Source organism: Lytechinus variegatus, chromosome 5 (assembly GCF_018143015.1).
Source record: "Lytechinus variegatus isolate NC3 chromosome 5, Lvar_3.0, whole genome shotgun sequence".
In the NCBI taxonomy this organism is placed as follows: Eukaryota; Metazoa; Echinodermata; class Echinoidea; order Temnopleuroida; family Toxopneustidae; genus Lytechinus; species Lytechinus variegatus.
The window spans coordinates 6,965,353-6,984,797 of record NC_054744.1 but is presented as its reverse complement, the minus strand read 5'-3'; the positions used below and the strand labels follow the sequence as shown (position 1 = coordinate 6,984,797).

Genomic DNA, 19,445 nt, shown 5'->3' with positions numbered 1-19,445 from the left:
GGGTAATTGACATCATTGTTATTATATAGTTTACCGCCCTTACCTAGGGATCGGAAAAGTTGGTATTGATCAATTTGAAGAAATATATTACTTTGACCTGTAATCTTAATACAAGTTCCGTTCCCAAATATTATTTTTAAAAACTTGATGCCGCAACGAAACAAAATAGCATTAAGCCAAGATGGGAAAACGGGGAAAGGTAAACAAAGGAGAAAACTATATTTTCATGATTTCCTCGCAAACTTGGGGTGTCTGGAAAACGAAGACAGAAGACCGAAGACCGGGGACACGTATCACACTCGTGTGAAAGCGTTTGTAGTTCACGCACGAAGTGTGTACAAAGCAGTGCAAAGTGTGTACAAAACACGTGCGCGGGTTAGAATGGACTTTAGACCTTGCCCCCTACACATGTTCTCCCATTGACAATACGTGGGTCCCCGGTCTTCGATCTTCGTTTTCCAAACCCGTTGTTGGGTGTCTGGAAAACGAAGACAGAAGACCGGGGATCGCATCCGTCTAGCTAAAATAAACCATTATTATGTTCAGATCAAGTTCAAGAATATTCTGATATTGGATATGTCATCAGTTATGATTGGTTGATAAGTTAATGATTAATATGGATATCGTGATGTGAATGCTAATGATTGAGCAATATGTCGCGCTCAGCTGGCATTAAAATTTTATACCATTGACATAACGCATGTCCCCGGTCTTCGATCTTCGTTTTCCAGACCTGTTGTTGGGTGTCTGGAAAACGAAGACAGAAGACCGGGGCCATGCATCGCATCCGTCTAGCTAAAATAAACCATTATTATATTCAGATCAAATTCAGGAATATTCTGATATTGGATATGTAATGAATTATGATTGGTTGATAAGTTAATGATTAATTGTATGGATATCGTAATGTGAATGATAATTGATTGAGCAATATATCGCGCTCAGCTCAGCTGGCATTAAAATTTCACACCATTGACATAACGCATGTCCCCGGTCTTCGATCTTCGTTTTCCAGACCTGTTGTTGGGTGTCTGGAAAACGAAGACAGAAGACCGGGGCCATCGCATCCGTCTAGCTAAAATAAACCATTATTATATTCAGATCCAGGAATATTCTGATATTGGATATGTAATGAATTATGATTGGTTGATAAGTTAATGATTAATTTGTATGGATATCGTAATGTGAATGATAATTGAGTGAGCAATATATCGCGCTCAGCTCAGCTGGCATTAAAATTTCACACCATTGACATAACGCATGTCCCCGGTCTTCGATCTTCGTTTTCCAGACCTGTTGTTGGGTGTCTGGAAAACGAAGACAGAAGACCGGGGCCATCGCATCCGTCTAGCTAAAATAAACCATTATTATATTCAGATCAAATTCAGGAATATTCTGATATTGGATATGTAATGAATTATGATTGGTTAATGATTATGGATATCGTAATGTGAATGATAATTGAGTGAGCAATATATCGCGCTCAGCTCAGCTGGCATTAAAATTTTACACCATAGACATAACGCATGTCCCCGGTCTTCGATCTTCGTTTTCCAGACCTGTTGTTGGGTGTCTGGAAAACGAAGACAGAAGACCGGGGCCATCGCATCCGTCTAGCTAAAATAAACCATTATTATATTCAGATCAAATTCAGGAATATTCTGATATTGGATATGTAATGAATTATGATTGGTTGATAAGTTACACAGTAAAAAAAAATAGCAAGTTGTTTAAGCCTGTCACTTTAACAACAGGTTGTTTAGACTTTTTTGTAATTGCTTAAACGTTTTAAACAACTTGTTTAAAAAGTTCAAACAACTGTTTAAAAAGTTTAAACATCTGTTTAAAAAGTTTGAACAGCAGTTGTTAGAGTGACAGGCTTAAACAACGTCCTTAAAATTTTAAACAGCGTTTTTACAGTGTAATGATTAATTGTATGGATATCGTAATGTGAATGATAATTGATTGAGCAATATATCGCGCTCAGCTCAGCTGGCATTAAAATTTCACACCATTGACATAACGCATGTCCCCGGTCTTCGATCTTCGTTTTCCAGACCTGTTGTTGGGTGTCTGGAAAACGAAGACAGAAGACCGGGGCCATCGCATCCGTCTAGCTAAAATAAACCATTATTATATTCAGATCAAATTCAGGAATATTCTGATATGTAATGAATTATGATTGGTTAATGATTAATTGTATGGATATCGTAATGTGAATGATAATTGAGTGAGCAATATATCGCGCTCAGCTCAGCTGGCATTAAAATTTTATACCATTGACATAACGCATGTCCCCGGTCTTCGATCTTCGTTTTCCAGACCTGTTGTTGGGTGTCTGGAAAACGAAGACAGAAGACCGGGGCCATCGCATCCGTCTAGCTAAAATAAACCATTATTATATTCAGATCAAATTCAGGAATATTCTGATATTGGATATGTAATGAATTATGATTGGTTGATAAGTTACACAGTAAAAAAAAATAGCAAGTTTTTTAAGCCTGTCACTTTAACAACAGGTTGTTTAGACTTTTTTGTAATTGCTTAAACTTTTTAAACAACTTGTTTAAAAAGTTCAAACAACTGTTTAAAAAGTTTAAACATCTGTTTAAAAAGTTTGAACAGCAGTTGTTAGAGTGACTGGCTTAAACAACGTCCTTAAAATTTTAAACAGCGTTTTTACAGTGTAATGATTAATTGTATGGATATCGTAATGTGAATGATAATTGATTGAGCAATATATCGCGCTCAGCTCAGCTGGCATTAAAATTTCACACCATTGACATAACGCATGTCCCCGGTCTTCGATCTTCGTTTTCCAGACCTGTTGTTGGGTGTCTGGAAAACGAAGACAGAAGACCGGGGCCATCGCATCCGTCTAGCTAAAATAAACCATTATTATATTCAGATCAAATTCAGGAATATTCTGATATTGGATATGTAATGAATTATGATTGGTTAATGATTATGGATATCGTAATGTGAATGATAATTGAGTGAGCAATATATCGCGCTCAGCTCAGCTGGCATTAAAATTTTACACCATAGACATAACGCATGTCCCCGGTCTTCGATCTTCGTTTTCCAGACCTGTTGTTGGGTGTCTGGAAAACGAAGACAGAAGACCGGGGCCATCGCATCCGTCTAGCTAAAATAAACCATTATTATATTCAGATCAAATTCAGGAATATTCTGATATTGGATATGTAATGAATTATGATTGGTTAATGATTAATTGTATGGATGTCGTGATGTGAATGATAATTGATCGAACAAAATATTGCTAAATTTTAAAATTCAATAACTTTGTTATCCGATTTTGATGAAATTTTCTTATTATACTCGTGAATTCTACTCTATTCATTAAGCTATACATTCAGCCCGGACCATCCCATTAAAAACTCCGTATAAAATAAACCTAATTGTATAGAAAGCAATGTCATCGACCTAAGACAGGTGGCAAGCGCGCCCTTGTGAATGTATTTTCCATATGGTCGGCGAACATGAAACAATAGTGCGTCGCTTGCTTACTACTTTGCGGTTAAACCGGCCGAGACGTTCCCACGCGTACATTTCGAGACAGCAACATTCAGCACGCGTTTGGAAGCCCTGTTTACACGTGCATCGGCTTTTGGCTCAGAACCATAAGCCGATGCAGAATTGGCTTTTATGGTCTATCTTGCACCGCAGAATCGGCTAACACTCTCTGGGAATCGACGGGCGGACGACATTTATACCGTTTTCATACTGAAGGCGAAGTTGAGTTACTCCGGAATAACTCCGGATTGAGTTTATACGCTTGTACTGCGGACCGACTTTAAACCCCCTTTCATATTGGCAAATACCGCAGCGGTGTATCCGCAGTTGTTGCCATGGTTTCCAAGCGAGTTCGCGCCATACGTGTTGCGAGATCACAGCGATAAGTGCATACCGCATTTCCGGTGCGGAGTAACTCCGTTTGTAACCCTCTTCTGGAAGTGGGTTGAGTACACCGCTTTGAATCCGGATCAACTAATCTCAGAATTTTCATATTGCCCTCCAAAGTGGAGTAACTCCTCCTGGACTCCGGACTAACTCCACTTCGGCCGGCTCTCACTATGAAAGGGGTATTAGTCTCGCCTTCACCTCTTGTGGGCGAGACAAACAATGAGAGAGGGAAAGAGAATAAAGAAACAAGAGGAGAAAGGAAAAGGACGTGAAGTGAACAAATCTAATCATCCTGAAATAGGGCCTACTATTAAACAAGTGAGAAAGGGGTTAGAAATAAAGAGATGGCAAAGTGAAATGGAAATTTTAGGCGGGAAAGGGATGGAAAAGAGGTTAAAATAAACGGGATGTGAAAATGCTAACATGAAATCTGAATAGAAAACAGAAAAACAAGGGGAAAAGAAAGAAATTAAGAACACAGCAGCTAGTGGCTGTCTCAGGGCGGGGGGCTCCCCCCCCCCCTGAGATTTGCTGTGCCCACCTCCCCTGAAAAAAAATTGGCAGAGCATAAAAAAGAGAGAAAGAAGAAAAGATAAAAGGAAAAGAAGATGAAAAGATAAGTGGAAAATAAGAGGAGGAAGACGAGTGAATGAAATAATGTGAGGGGAAGACTTGCCAAAAAAAAATATTTCATGTTACTATAAAAAAAACCTTTGCTTTTGCTTCGCGCCAGAATTGCCTGTTCGATGAGATTCGTATCTTGCTCAATACATGTAGGCTGATATGGAGCAAGTTTTGAATTTATTATACGAAACATAATTAGCTCGGACATCGAGCTTTCAATATTGTTTTTCATTCACAAATTTAAGTGCTCTGTAAAATGTCCGTTTTATTGTCTACATATCAGCATTTTTTTTAAAGCTCACGCTGCGTGGTCACATTGTTTGATTTGCCAAGTTCCTATTGTCTATAATGTTCCATTAAAGAATGTATTCAGAAAGCCCAGATTCTAGGTCTAAATCTAAAACATGCGCGATAGCCTGCATGTTCTTTATTTAATATCTATTTGAATTATCCAGTTTCACATCATAATATCAATAATTGTCTGCTCGCGCTTCACAATCGCATTAGTAATGATACCCAATTAACTATATCTTATTTATGATTTACAAAATATGAATAGTGTCCCGCTTTTAGGTCTGAAATCTCTTCATTTTTCCTCTCGCGCTTCGCGCTCGCATCCATTGTTTCGTTACATACCTATCCCTTTTATTGATACAAAAAGTAATTACCATTCTTTTAGGTCGGAATGTTAAAAAAATGCTTTATTGAAATATATACCGTCTTCGTGGGTACCTACAAACAGTCCTTAACAGGTCCCTTTTCGATAATGCTAGGACAGTTAATAACAATTTCTGCTCGCGCTTTGCGCTTGCAGTAATTATCTAGTTACATACGCATCTTGTTCAGGTTCACAAACATTGCCCAGAATAGTCAATTCTCAGGTTAAATTATATACATGCAATTCCAAAAATTTTCAGCTCGCGCTTCGCGCTCACATATATGGAGCTTAAAATATCAAGATTTGACGTTAATATACAAAACATATTTTATCTCGGATATCGAGCTTTCATTATTTTTTTCAATTTACAAATTGATTTTTTCTTGAAAGTGCTCTGTAAAATGTCCTTTTTAGGTCTAAATATTAATATTTTCAGCCAGGCGCGTACGCACGATTTTTGAAAGGGGGGGGGGGTTCGAGCTGATTTTTTTTTTAAATCTCCCGCCCAGTCTCTAAAAAGTGATGAGCGGGGGGAGGTGATGATTTTTTTTCTTTTTTTCAGCGCTGCAAATAAGACAATAACATTTAAGAGGGGATGGGTATGTAACAGTGCGGTCATGACCCGCGAGCGAGCAGAAATGTTCTCGTTTTTGCGTTGAAAACAACCTTTTTGTCAATAGTTTGTTGGTATCATAGTCGATGCCACATGTCCTTCGGATCGTAGCACTCATGATATGGCCAACCGCGTAGCCAGGATTTCATTTTGGAGGGGGCGGTAAATGCACGCGAAGCGTGCCAACACTTACAGAGCGCGCGAAGCGCGCTCCCTAGGGGGTGGGTGCAGGGAGGGGAGTTTCCCGCGCGAAGCGCGAAGCTTTTAGTGTTTCATGAATTTAAATGAAAAGGAGCCGTTTCTCTTGTCTCTAGTACCTCCAATTCGGTTGACTATATTGCGATTTTGAACCTTGTTTTCAAAAGTGATTGTAAACGCACAAAAGAGGTATACAATGGAGGAAATTAAAATGATAATAACTCCGCGCGAAGCGCGGAAGCTAAAGTGACTTATCAATTTTTCTTGCCACAAAAAGGGTCCCGAGAAAAGGGTATTCTCAAAGATATATTGAAACTTTCTTTGGAAAGATCAGATTTGATTACAAACAATTTAGCATCAGTGCATATTTTTAACTCGCAAAACAGAGGAGAATATTGGTAGAGAAAGATATTCCTCCCAGCGATGAGCAATGAAACTCTGAAATTTCAAAGGGCGGACGTTTCATCAAATGTAGATATCTCTAATACCCAATCGTCTCTAATTCAATTGATTTTCTAAGATTATTGAACTTCATTACAAGGAAAATAGTGCGCATAAAGTTGAAACTTCTGTGATTTATTGAAATTATCTATCTATATAATAAAGGATGATTAATTTTTTCGACTTATCATGAAGCGCTTCATTTTGAATATAAAGAAACTTAAGTGTCATTCAAAATTTCAAACTGAGGGCGCAAAACAGGACAGGAGATGAATGTATACAGGGAAATGACATGAAGTTTAATACAACTTGATAAAAAAATATTGTACTTTTTTATTTAATACGACACGAAGTCCATACCTTCCTCTTTTTAAATTAGGAACCTGTTTGCCCCCAAATTATGGTTGTTTATAGTAATGAGCTGAAAAGCGGGAGAAGCTGACTTTATGGAGGTGACGGCAGAAACTGATATAAAGATTTTACCAGCTCGGAGCCGACCAGACCAGAAGTTGCGCGATCAATTGAAAAAAAAAGATAACTTCATACATTTACTTCGGCCTAACCTTACTCAAATTCATGCCCTAATGTATACAATTTTAACTTAAACTAGCAAGAAGCACATAGCTGAGGTGGAAAAACAGGGTTAGAGAAAAGGTGGGGGAACAATGGAGAACTTCAATATTGTCATTTAACCGCGCGCAGCGCGGAAGCAAAATTCATATATGAATTTAAAGCAAGAAGAGTGAAGGAGTTTCTCTTTTGAGAAAAAAATAAAAAATAAATAGAAAAAAACACAAAGCTACCTTTTTTCCCTTTCCTTCCTTCCCTTTTCCTTTTCTCCTCTCCTTTTTTCCCTTCTTTTTTTTCTTTTGGGGACGTTTTTTTTTTTTGGGGGGGGGGGCGACCGCCCCCCTGGCTACGCGCCTGGATATGGCCTTGATCAGAACACTAGAAACTTGAGAAATGTCATGAATAATTACGAGCGAGCGGAGTGAGCGAGCCGAAATTTTCGCGTTTTCCCGTCAAAACATACATTTCTTGTCAATAGTTTATTAGTAAATCAAGTATTAGTCGATGCTACATGTCCTTCTATCGTAACACTCATATTACGGCCTTGAACAGGAGACTAGATACTTATGGAATTTCATAAATTATTACGAGCGAGCGGAGCGAGCTAACCGACATTTTAACGTTTTCCGTCATTTTGGTTTTCATATTGGTAAAACATATTTTGTAAGAAAACGTATGTCTTTGTCTTGGTTCACTTGTATTCATAAGTATACATCATGATAATCATGTATGGCCTTGTTAATGGCGATACCGTGATCATGTCGGCGACATGCGGAAATAAAAGATATAATAAAATGGAGCGAGCGAAGCGAGCGGAAATTTTTTCTGTGTTTTTCGTCGGAAACATGAGATTCTGTTCATTATTGCTGTCATATACATTATTGGGTAGGGGAAATGTCCGTAACCAGACCAAGGAGTTATCAGGCTCTTGCCAGATAACTCCTTGACCAGACCGACCTCTGGGGAGACAAGCAAAAAAAAAAAAAAAAAAGGAAACGAAAGGGGGGGGGGTTGAACCCCCGAACCCCCCCTTGCGTACGCGCCTGTTTTCAGCTCACGCTACTCAGTCGCATTATTTGATTTGCATAGGTCTACTTCCTTATAAATTCTTACGTACCGTCCTTAAAATGCATCTTACACGAACTATCATGATTGCCAATTTGTTTAGAGAAAACACTGTTTTTGATTATGTCATCTTCTTTACAATTGTTTACAATTTAGTAATTTTGGTACTTAATTTCCTTCTTTAATGTTGCTTTCACCCAAGAGTAAAACACAAAAAAAAACACCTTGTAATTTTACCATTTAGGGCCTAAATGGTAAAATTACAAGGTGTTCTTGTTTGTATTATCTTTGCATAAAGTTTTTGAGCTTGCTGGAATGTGCACCTATCGTTTCATAATTTTTAGCTTCTTATTAGTTGAATTGTTTTAAAATAACATGATTAATAAGTCCTACTTGACAGTGTTAGTGTTGATAGATGTGTTATCGACTTTCAATATATTTTTACCTATAAAGGTGTCTTTTTACGTTTTATCTATTTGCCTGATTTCTTTCCTGAAATTGAACCCAAAATAAATATTCAAAAAATCAGATCAGTTGGAATCGGAGATATTCAGCATTTGTGATTATTATGACTAATCGTGTTCAATTGATCTATGAAAACTTAGTATGAGGGCCAGTTTACACATTTTCTGATGAATATATGCATAGCCAATTGGGAGATTTCGGGTGCAAGACCCCCCCCCATTTTTCATGATGCAGAAGGCGCCGCTAAACAAAAAAAAACGGAAAGAAGAAGAAAGTGAGACAATAGGAAAAAGAGCAATATCAAAGAGAAAGAAAAAATTATCAAGGTAAGATAAAATAGAAAATATTTTGAAAAACCTGTGCCACCGACCAAAACTTAAAAAGGGTCCCGCTTCTAACATTGATGCTTGAGAGAAGGGATGATATTATGGGGGTAATTGTCCTCAGGCAGGGGAAATTGTCCGGGGGATAATTGTCCTCGGGGGTTATTGTCCAGGGGGTAATTGTCCTCGAGGATAATTGTCCGGGGGGTAAGTGTCCTCGGGGGCTTATTGTCCGGGGGTAGTTGTTCGGGGGGTAGTTGTCCGGGGGAATTGTCCGGGGGTGATTGTCCACGGGGTAGTTGTCCGGGGGGTAGTTAAATTGTCCGGGGGTAATTGTCCTAGAACCATTCACACAAATAACCATAACTTATATGCAGCCAATCATGGCAGATGACGTATCCAAGATCAAAATATTCTTGAATGGTGTTGAATGATAGGCCTATCTTAGCTAGACAAAATTGTACGCGATCCCCGGTCTTCTGTCTTCGTTTTCCAGACACCCAACAACAGGTCTGGAAAACGAAGATCGAAGACCGGGGACATGTGTTATGTCAATGGTAGTAAAATTGCAAATGCCAGCTGAGCGCGATATATTGCTCAATCAATTATCATTCACATCACGATATCCATACAATTAATCATTAACTTATCAGCCAATTGTAACTGATAACATATCCAATATCAGAATATTCCTGAATTTGATCTGAATATAATAATGGTTTATTTTAGCTAGACGGATCGATGCGATCCCGGTCTTCTGTCTTCGTTTTCCAGACACCCAACAACAGGTCTGGAAAACGAAGATGGAAGACCGGGGACACGTGTTATGTCAATGGTACTAAAATTTTAATGCCAGCTGAGCTGAGCGCGATATATTGCTCGATGCAATTATCATTCACATCACGATATCCATACAATTAACTTATCAACCAATCATAAATGATTACATATCCAATATCAGAATATTCCTGAATTTGATCTGAATATAATTATGGTGCATTTTAGCTAGAAGGATGCGATCCCCGGTCTTCTGTCTTCGTTTTCCAGACACCCAACAACAGGTCTGGAAAACGAAGATGGAAGACCGGGGACATGTGTTATGTCAATGGTACTAAAATTTTAATGCCAGCTGAGCGCGATATATTGCTCAATCAATTAGCATTCACATCACGATATCCATACAATTAATCATTAACTTATCAACCAATCATAACATATTACATATCCAATATCAGAATATTCCTGAATTTGATCTGAATAAAATAATGGTTTATTTTAGCTAGACGGATCGATGCGATGCCCCGGTCTTCTGTCTTCGTTTTCCAGACACCCAACAACAGGTCTGGAAAACGAAGATGGAAGACCGGGGACATGCGTTATGTCAATGGTAGTAAAATAGTTGCAAACGGCAGTTAAGTTGAGACTGCTTGTACGTTATTGTCCTCAGGCAGGGGTAATTGTCCGGGGGATAATTGTCCTCGGGGGTTATTGTCCAGGGGGTAATTGTCCTTGGGGGGCTTATTGTCCGGGGGTAGTTGTCCGGGAGTGATTGTCCAGGGGTAGTTGTCCGAGGGGATAATTGTCCGGGGGTAGTTAAATTGTCCGGGGGGATAATTGTCCGGGGGGTAATTGTCCTAGAAACATTCACACAAATAACCATAACTTATCCGCAGCCAATCATATATAGCAGATGACGTATCCAAGATCAAAATATTCTTGAACTGGTGCTGAATATTATAGGCCTATCTTAGCTAGACAAAATTATACGCGATCCCCGGTCTTCTGTCTTCGTTTTCCAGACACCCAACAACAGGTCTGGAAAACGAAGATCGAAGACCGGGGACATGTGTTATGTCAATGGTACGAAAATTTTAATGCCAGCTGAGCGCGATACATTGCTCAATCAATTAGCATTCACATCACGATATCCATATAATTAATCATTAACTTATCAACCAATCATAATTGATTACATATCCAATATCAGAATATTCCTGAATTTGATCTGAATATAATTATGGCTCATTTTAGCTAGAAGGATGCGATCCCCGGTCTTCTGTCTTCGTTTTCCAGACACCCAACAACAGGTCTGGAAAACGAAGATGGAAGACCGGGGACATGTGTTATGTCGATGGTACTAAAATTTTAATGCCTGCTGAGCGCGATATATTACTCGATGCAATTATCATTCACATCACGATATCCATACAATTAACTTATCAAACAATCATAAATGATTACATATCCAATATCAGAATATTCCTGAATTTGATCTGAATATAATTATTGTGCATTTTAGCTAGAAGGATGCGATCCCCGGTCTTCTGTCTTCGTTTTCCAGACACCCAACAACAGGTCTGGAAAACGAAGATGGAAGACCGGGGACATGTGTTATGTCAATGGTACTAAAATTTTAATGCCAGCTGAGCGCGATATATTGCTCAATCAATTAGCATTCACATCACGATATCCATACAATTAATCATTAACTTATCAACCAATCATAACATATTACATATCCAATATCAGAATATTCCTGAATTTGATCTGAATAAAATAATGGTTTATTTTAGCTAGACGGATCGATGCGATGGCCCCGATCTTCTGTCTTCGTTTTCTAGACACCAAACAACAGGTCTGGAAAACGAAGATGGAAGACCGGGGACATGCGTTATGTCAATGGTAGTAAAATAGTTGCAAACGGCAGTTAAGTTGAGACTGCTTGTACGTTATTGTCCTCAGGCAGGGGTAATTGTCCGGGGGATAATTGTCCTCGGGGGTTATTGTCCAGGGGGTAATTGTCCTCGGGGGGCTTATTGTCCGGGGGTAGTTGTCCGGGAGTGATTGTCCAGGGGTAGTTGTCCGAGGGGATAATTGTCCGGGGGTAGTTAAATTGTCCGGGGGGATAATTGTCCGGGGGGTAATTGTCCTAGAAACATTCACACAAATAACCATAACTTATCCGCAGCCAATCATATATAGCAGATGACGTATCCAAGATCAAAATATTCTTGAACTGGTGCTGAATATTATAGGCCTATCTTAGCTAGACAAAATTATACGCGATCCCCGGTCTTCTGTCTTCGTTTTCCAGACACCCAACAACGGGTCTGGAAAACGAAGATGGAAGACCGGGGACATGTGTTATGTCAATGGTACGAAAATTTTAATGCCAGCTGAGCGCGATATATTGCTCAATCATTAGCATTCACATCACGATATCCATATTAATCATTAACTTATCAACCAATCATAACTGATTACATATCCAATATCACAATATTCTTGAACTTGATCAGGGGCCCGTTGCAGGAAGAGTTGCGTTTAAACGCAAGCCCCAGAATCAATCGCAAGTCCCAAATGCGCGCTGTTGATTGGTTGAAAATGAAGTTGCGCATGATTTTTAGAGTTGCAATCGATTGCAACTCTTTCTGCAACGGGCCCCCTGAACATAATAATGGTTTATTTTAGCTAGACGGATGCGATCCCCGGTCTTCTGTCTTCGTTTTCCAGACACCCAACAACGGGTTTGGAAAACGAAGATCGAAGACCGGGGACCACGTATTGTCAATGGGAGAACATGTGTAGGGGGCAAGGTCCAAAGTCCATTCTAACCCGCGCACGTGTTTTGTACACACTTTGCACTGCTTTGTACACACTTCGTGCGTGAACTACAAACGCTTTCACACGAGTGTGATACGTGTCCCCGGTCTTCGGTCTTCTGTCTTCGTTTTCCAGACACCCCGCAAACTTGCGCGGAAGCAAATATTTATAAAGAAAGAAAATCCCGCAAAGCTATCTTTTTCGCCATTGCTTTCCCCTTCGCTCTCACCATTTCTCATGTTCTTTTTTTTTTGGGGGGGGGCGTTAGGATGGGGAAGGCCACCCCACAGCCTCCTTGCGACGCACTTGTTATAGAAAAATGGAAAAGGTTCATGACAAAGGCCTGACTTTTATTGGGATGTTATGACAAAATCTATCACAAAATTTGATTTCTGCATCAATACTTCAGTGGTACTGCAGTAAGCTGATTTAGTGTCATCATTATTATTCATTAATTCTTATAAGCAAAACAATTAAGATAAAGAACGGGACGTATTCGAAAAAAGCGCCTCTTGGATGCCAGGAAAACAATCAGATAAGCAAGATTCCCGGCGAATTTATGCATCCTATATGTAATGAGCAATTCAATTCTTTGTAATTACAGGCCTATACTTATCCCGCAGAGATTTATATACTCAATGATTGAGGCTTAAAGAATGCCAACAAGATGAAAGATTACATAGTAATCTAGAAACAAACATATGAATTTTAATCATATTTCATGATCATCTTATAATCTCCGTTCAAACAAATTACAAATTGATATTGATATAAGCATCAAGAGTATATGAAAATGGTTGTTGGATGATAATGAGATTTGCATATATTTTCATTTCATTTATTTATTTTAAATTCTCAATAAAACATACAACATACAATTCAAACTGACAGAATGATTCATGCATGCACAGTATACAAAATAAATAAAATGGAAAACATAACAAGAGAGAAAGAACAAAATTAAAATATGTGGGAGCCAGCATTGGACTCCGTGATAATGTCTTTAAAATAATTTCACATCACGGAGTCCTCTAGATTCTAGGCTGAGTCAGCGCAGACCTTTCAGTTGCTGGGTTCCAGAAAATGGGCATCAATATCTTAAAGAGATGATTTGCTGATCACTCAATAATTTTGATCAACGGATATTTTCACAAGCGTACCTCAGAGAGAGAGAGAGAGGGGGGGGGTAGACTGCCCCCCCCCTCTGACGAGTCATAACTCATGCAATGGACGTACCCCTGCCCCCATGACGAATCACAAATGATCCCGACGAGCCACAAGTGCCCCCTCTTTTGAACTTGTAGACCTTTTTTTTTTCTTATTTGCTTGTCAATTTTTTTTCTGGTACGAAATCATTTATTTCTGGTTGAAGACAATTTCTTTTCTTTTTTTTTTTGCTTGTCAAATTTTTGGGCAGACGAATTTGCCCCCCCCCCCCACGGAAAATTTTGGGTACGCCCCTGAAAATATCCTTTAATATATGAGTATTAATTTATTTCTTCGCTTGTTTATTTACCTATATCTGTAGATTTCTATAATAATAATAATGATAAAAAATTTGCAGTACGACCCCATGAGTATTATCTCTCGAAAACAAAGAAGACAAGAAGAAAATTAGAGACAAAAAAGAGAAGAAAAAAAAGAATAAAAAAAAACAAAGGCGAAAACTAAAAAAAAGGAAGAAAAAAACCGACCCAAAAATGAAGAGAAGGTAGGGGAACAAAATAACGAGAATAAAAAAAGGGCAAAGGAAAATAAAATAGAACAGAAGAAAAGAAAAAAAATGAAGGAGAAAGAAAAAACAAATAATTCAAAAGAAAATATGTTATTTCTTTCAAAAAAAAACCAAAGCCGTATGTTGACTTGTTATCAGGCAAAGGGAAAAGCAAGAATTTACGGAACTAGACTCATGAATATTCATGTATCTTTCTCCGACGCATCGAATGATACATGTAGCCTTTTGTCGGGGCCTTAAGTTATATTTTCTATATGGACTTTAGTGCTATTGGCAAATCTGATGAACATGCGAACTTACTAAAATTCACAAATATTCCGCATATTCAATTATCATTTTATTTTTTAAGTATATTTTTCTTTTATTGTTTGTTTTTGTTTTTTTCGCCTGTTTGCTGACAAAAATCAAATTTATCTCGTTGCCTCGTCAAAAGGCTATATCGATCCTCCATTGGTTCCTGTACAAACGACTTTTAATGCACATCGGAAAAACATCCCTCCATTTTTGCCTAGTTTTGGGACATTACTTCTTCGTTTTGAGGATTGTGAATATTCCGGCTTAAGTTGGGCATAATCGTGATATAGTCCCCAAATCCAAAAGTGGGGATCATTAGAATCACACCTACCAGAACGCATGAAAATCACTTCCTTTCTCCAGAACACAGTCCCCAACTCTCGCACAGCTCTGTAGCAAAATGATAACACACACAAATGAAACACACTGTATATAAACACTAGGGTTCTCTCCCTATTATATACTCGTGATACAGTCCCCACTCAATGGGAAATCAAGTTCGATTTTCACGGCGGTGGGGACAGTTTAAACAGTATAGTATACTCGTGATCCAGTCCCCACGCTATGGGATACACAGTTCGCTTTGTACGCAGTGGGGATAGCTCCAACAGTATATATACTCGTGATACCGTCCCCCCACAACATCAAAGCGTGCTCGTTCAACAAGAGGATGGGGACAGTTTCCCGATGCAACGTGACAAGGATAAAACACATTTGGGTATGGTTGCGGAAGTTGGGGGAGGGGTGGGGGGGGGGGGGCGGGCGGGGGAGGGGGGGAAGGACTTCAGCCCCTTCCTTTTTCCAAACATATAAACGTAAAAATATGACCATAAGATTGTGATTTACTGTGCATCTTCAGTTTCCAATGCAATGCACTTTACCCACGAATGTAATAATTTTTGATCGCCCACAAATGCCTTCATATGAAGCACAAAATGCAAAGTCTTTTTCCAGACCCGGTTAATTAAAAATTATAATACAAGTCCAAAGTCTTTTTTCCAGACCCAGTTTTACAAATCATTTCTAAAAGAGTCAAAAAGTAACAAAGATCCCCACTCTCTTATTAGTATTAAATAACATGGAAATATAGCGTAGTCTTACATCCAGACCCAGATCTTTAAAAAAAAAATGAATATACTACTACTAATAAATTAATAATTATATTAATTTATTAGTATTCAATTCATAATAATATTAATTTATTAGTAGTATATTCATTTTTTGATTTTTTTTCATATCTTATGAAAATTGATTAGGTCTGGAATAAAGAAAACACTCAAAACCTCTTTTTAAAATAGGTTTTTAGGTTGAAGGATTGTTTGGTCTTAGATATTGAGTTTTTCTTATTCTTATTATTACTATTAGCGTTATTCTGGAAAAAATAACTGGGTCTGGCTGAAAGACTATGCTATAAATATGTCCATGTTAGCCAGCATTAATAAGATTATGGGGGGGGGGGCTGTCTTTATAGTTATACTGTTATTGTTGTTGTATTATTTATAATTTTGGAATATCGGGGTTTGGAGAAAAGACTAAACTCTATTTTTAATTTTTATTCCACTGGAATATCATTATGGTATCTTAGTTTGGACTTATATTATAATTTTTTAAACAACCGGGTCTGGAAAAAAGACTTTGGACTTGTATTATAATTTTTAATTAACCGGGTCTGGAAAAAGACTTTGCACTTTTGTGCTTCATAATTATGAAGGCATTTGTGGGCGATCAAAAATTATTACATTCGTGGGTAAAGTGCATTACATTGGAAACTGAAGATGCACAGTAAATCACAATCTTATGGTCATATTTTTACGTTTATATGTTTGGAAAAAGGAAGGGGCTGAAGTCCTTCCCCCCCCCCCCCCCCCCCCCCCCCCCCCCCCCCCCACCCCTCCCCCAACTTCCGCAACCATACCCAAATGTGTTTTATCCTTGTCACGTTGCATCGGGAAACTGTCCCCATCCTCTTGTTGAACGAGCACGCTTTGATGTTGTGGGGGGACGGTATCACGAGTATATATACTGTTGGAGCTATCCCCACTGCGTACAAAGCGAACTGTGTATCCCATAGCGTGGGGATGGTATCACGAGTATAGCTATACTGTTGGAACCGTCCCCACTGCGTACAAAGCGAACTGTGTATCCCATAGCGTGGGGACTGGATCACGAGTATACTATACTGTTTAAACTGTCCCCACCGCCGTGAAAATCGAACTTGATTTCCCATTGAGTGGGGACTGTATCACGAGTATATAATAGGGAGAGAACCCTAGTGTTTATGTACAGTGTGTTTCATTTGTGTGTGTTATCATTTTGCTACAGAGCTGTGCGAGAGTTGGGGACTGTGTTCTGGAGAAAGGAAGTGATTTTCATGCGTTCTGGTAGGTGTGATTCTAATGATCCCCACTTTTGGATTTGGGGACTATATCACGATTATGCCTTAAGTTGTAAGTATGTATTGATTCCTTCATCCAAATTTTGTGTAATATTTCTAATAATTATTAAATTCCCGAATCTCTTTTGGCCGATCCGGTCCGGATCCGGTGAGCTTGGGTGAAGCTGTTCGCAGCCCGAACACAGTACGTGTTCGGGCTGCCGCAGTAAAGGTAGCCGCAGCGCAGCCACAGGCCAGCACAGCCCACGTTTGATTCACACAAAAAATCTCAGTTCTCAGTCACATCATTAATTATTGATCATATTCATATCACAGAGGCCGAAACTTCATTAAACCTAGGGCCTACACTACACTTCAGATGCACAGGAATCCAATTAGTCAAAAAGAAATATTAAAATTCGGGCCGCACTTCTCCGTAAACCGAAAAATATTCAAAATTCTCATCAACCTGAAAACGGGCTAATAAAAGAAAAACCTACCACTGACACTACACAGACATCGGATACCAGTAAGTCGCCATGTTTGTTGGGTCGATTGGGTCATCACGCGCACCGCGCGCAATCGAGAGCTAGCGAGCGAGCACGGGCCGCAAGCACGTGTTCCCAGGTACGGGGTTTGCAGATACCAGGGCATAAAAAAAGAAAGAACAAAAAAAAGAGAGATGGAGAGAGAAAAGGGGAATAGAAGATAAAATAAAAATAACGAGTATACTTACACTAGAAATATCAAAACCTAAATAAAGTAGCAATAATAGTTTTGACTTGTTACATACACACAATTTTGGTCAGGAAAAAAAACAAGCAACAATTATTTTTTTATTTTTTTTTTGGGGGGGTCACAATGATGAAGGGGAGTGGTTCAAATTTCCACATTATAGTATTAGAACTTGACATTCAGAACAAAAAAAATTGGCCGTAATTCCCAGGGCCATGATGTATCGGGATTTACCCAATAATCTCGTATAAGGAATTGCAACTACTAGTAATATAGTAGTGAAAAGACTACAAAAAATATTGAAAGAATTACACAAAACTTTTCAAGCTGACTCGCTGCGTTCGGTCACATGTTTTCTTTTTAACACTTTCCGTGTTGCCCGACCTTATAACTGTTAACACAATTTGTTATTATGAGATTAACTTGTAACTGGGCGTTGTGGCGTGCGCCTCACGGTAATCCAAGCTGTGGGGAAGTTACAAATTGATGCAGAGGTTCGAGGTTCGAGCCCTGGTCACGTCTTTCGGATGGTGACGTTAAAGGTCGGTCCCAGACGTAAATAATCATATCTGATTGATACACGTCTGACAAAACTCAAATACACACACACACACACTGGGCGTTGTGGCGTGCGCCTGTAATCCAAGCTGTGGGGAAGTTACAAATTGATGCAGAGGTTCGAGGTTCGAGCCCTGTTCACGTCTTTCGGATGGTGACGTTAAAGGTCGGTCCCAGACGTTAATTGATACACGTCGGATAAAACTCAAATACACACGATTACATAATGTTGATGTCATTTTTTATTGTCCTCTGGAAATATCAAGATTCTGGTGCTGCCTGGGGCTTTGCTCCCAGGACCCCACCAATCACTTAATTAGTACAACATGAAGAAAAAAACCCGGGAATAATGATTATAGTCAGTTCTTGTATAGCGCATTATGAATAACGTCTCAATGCGTTTCCAAAGGATCACCCTGACTGTAGTTAAGCAGCTTACGCGCTCGGCATTTCAAGGAAATAATTCATTCCTGCCAGATACCCGTTCACCTCACCTGCGTTGAGTGCATGCAGCACAATGTGCATTAATTTCTTGCTGACGGAAACTACGCCAATGGCTGCATGGGATTTGAACCCTGCACGACCCTCTGTTTCAAAGTCCGGAGACTAATCCACTGGGCCACAACACTCCACGAGAATAGAAGTATATGATAAGAATGAAAAAGTGAATGAACTTACGGGAAGGGAAAATTCTAAAACATCGAAAAAAAATCAGGTCATTAAGTAAAACTAAAACTTTCACTCGCGCTTCGCGCTCACATTCCCTTTTATGGGAGAATTCACTGGCATACAGCTGGAGAGGCCTGATTGGGGCTCTTGCCGCCACCCCAAATTTTTATCGACCAAGAAAAAAATTTAGAAAGGGAAAGAAAATGAAAGAGAATTGTGAAAAATAATATTATTTTCTGAATATTGTATAAAAATCTATCACAAAATTTGATTTTTGTCTTGAAATTTTTTTGCTCGCTCGCAACTTTTTATTAATTGTATGCAATACGTTACATCCATAGGCTGCGGAAGCGGGGGGGGGGGGACGTGTCCCCCTAAATTTGAAGTGGGGGGACGATCCCCCCTAATTTTTTTTGCCTTCCGCCGCCAATGGTCACAGCTATAGCTGACCCTCAAAGTTTTTGGCTCATTACGCCACTCAGGGAGGTAGTCTGCTCTCGAGTGTAACATGGAGCTTTATTTAGAGTCAATTTGCACAAGTTATCTTGCTCGTTATTCTATTTTTTTTAAGCTACGAATTCTCTTCATGCTTT

General features: G+C 39.0%; 1 protein-coding gene across 1 annotated transcript in view; it reads right to left on the bottom strand.

Moving 5' to 3' along the window:
- The window catches only part of LOC121415169 (protein piccolo-like), a 63,103-nt gene extending 45,610 nt beyond the window's left edge, over positions 1-17,493 (bottom strand). The window contains exon 1 of the mRNA XM_041608314.1: positions 17,391-17,493. The gene's annotated coding sequence lies outside the window, so the exon portion shown is untranslated. The remainder of the gene's footprint in view (positions 1-17,390) is intronic.
- Positions 17,494-19,445: the final 1,952 nt, after the last annotated feature.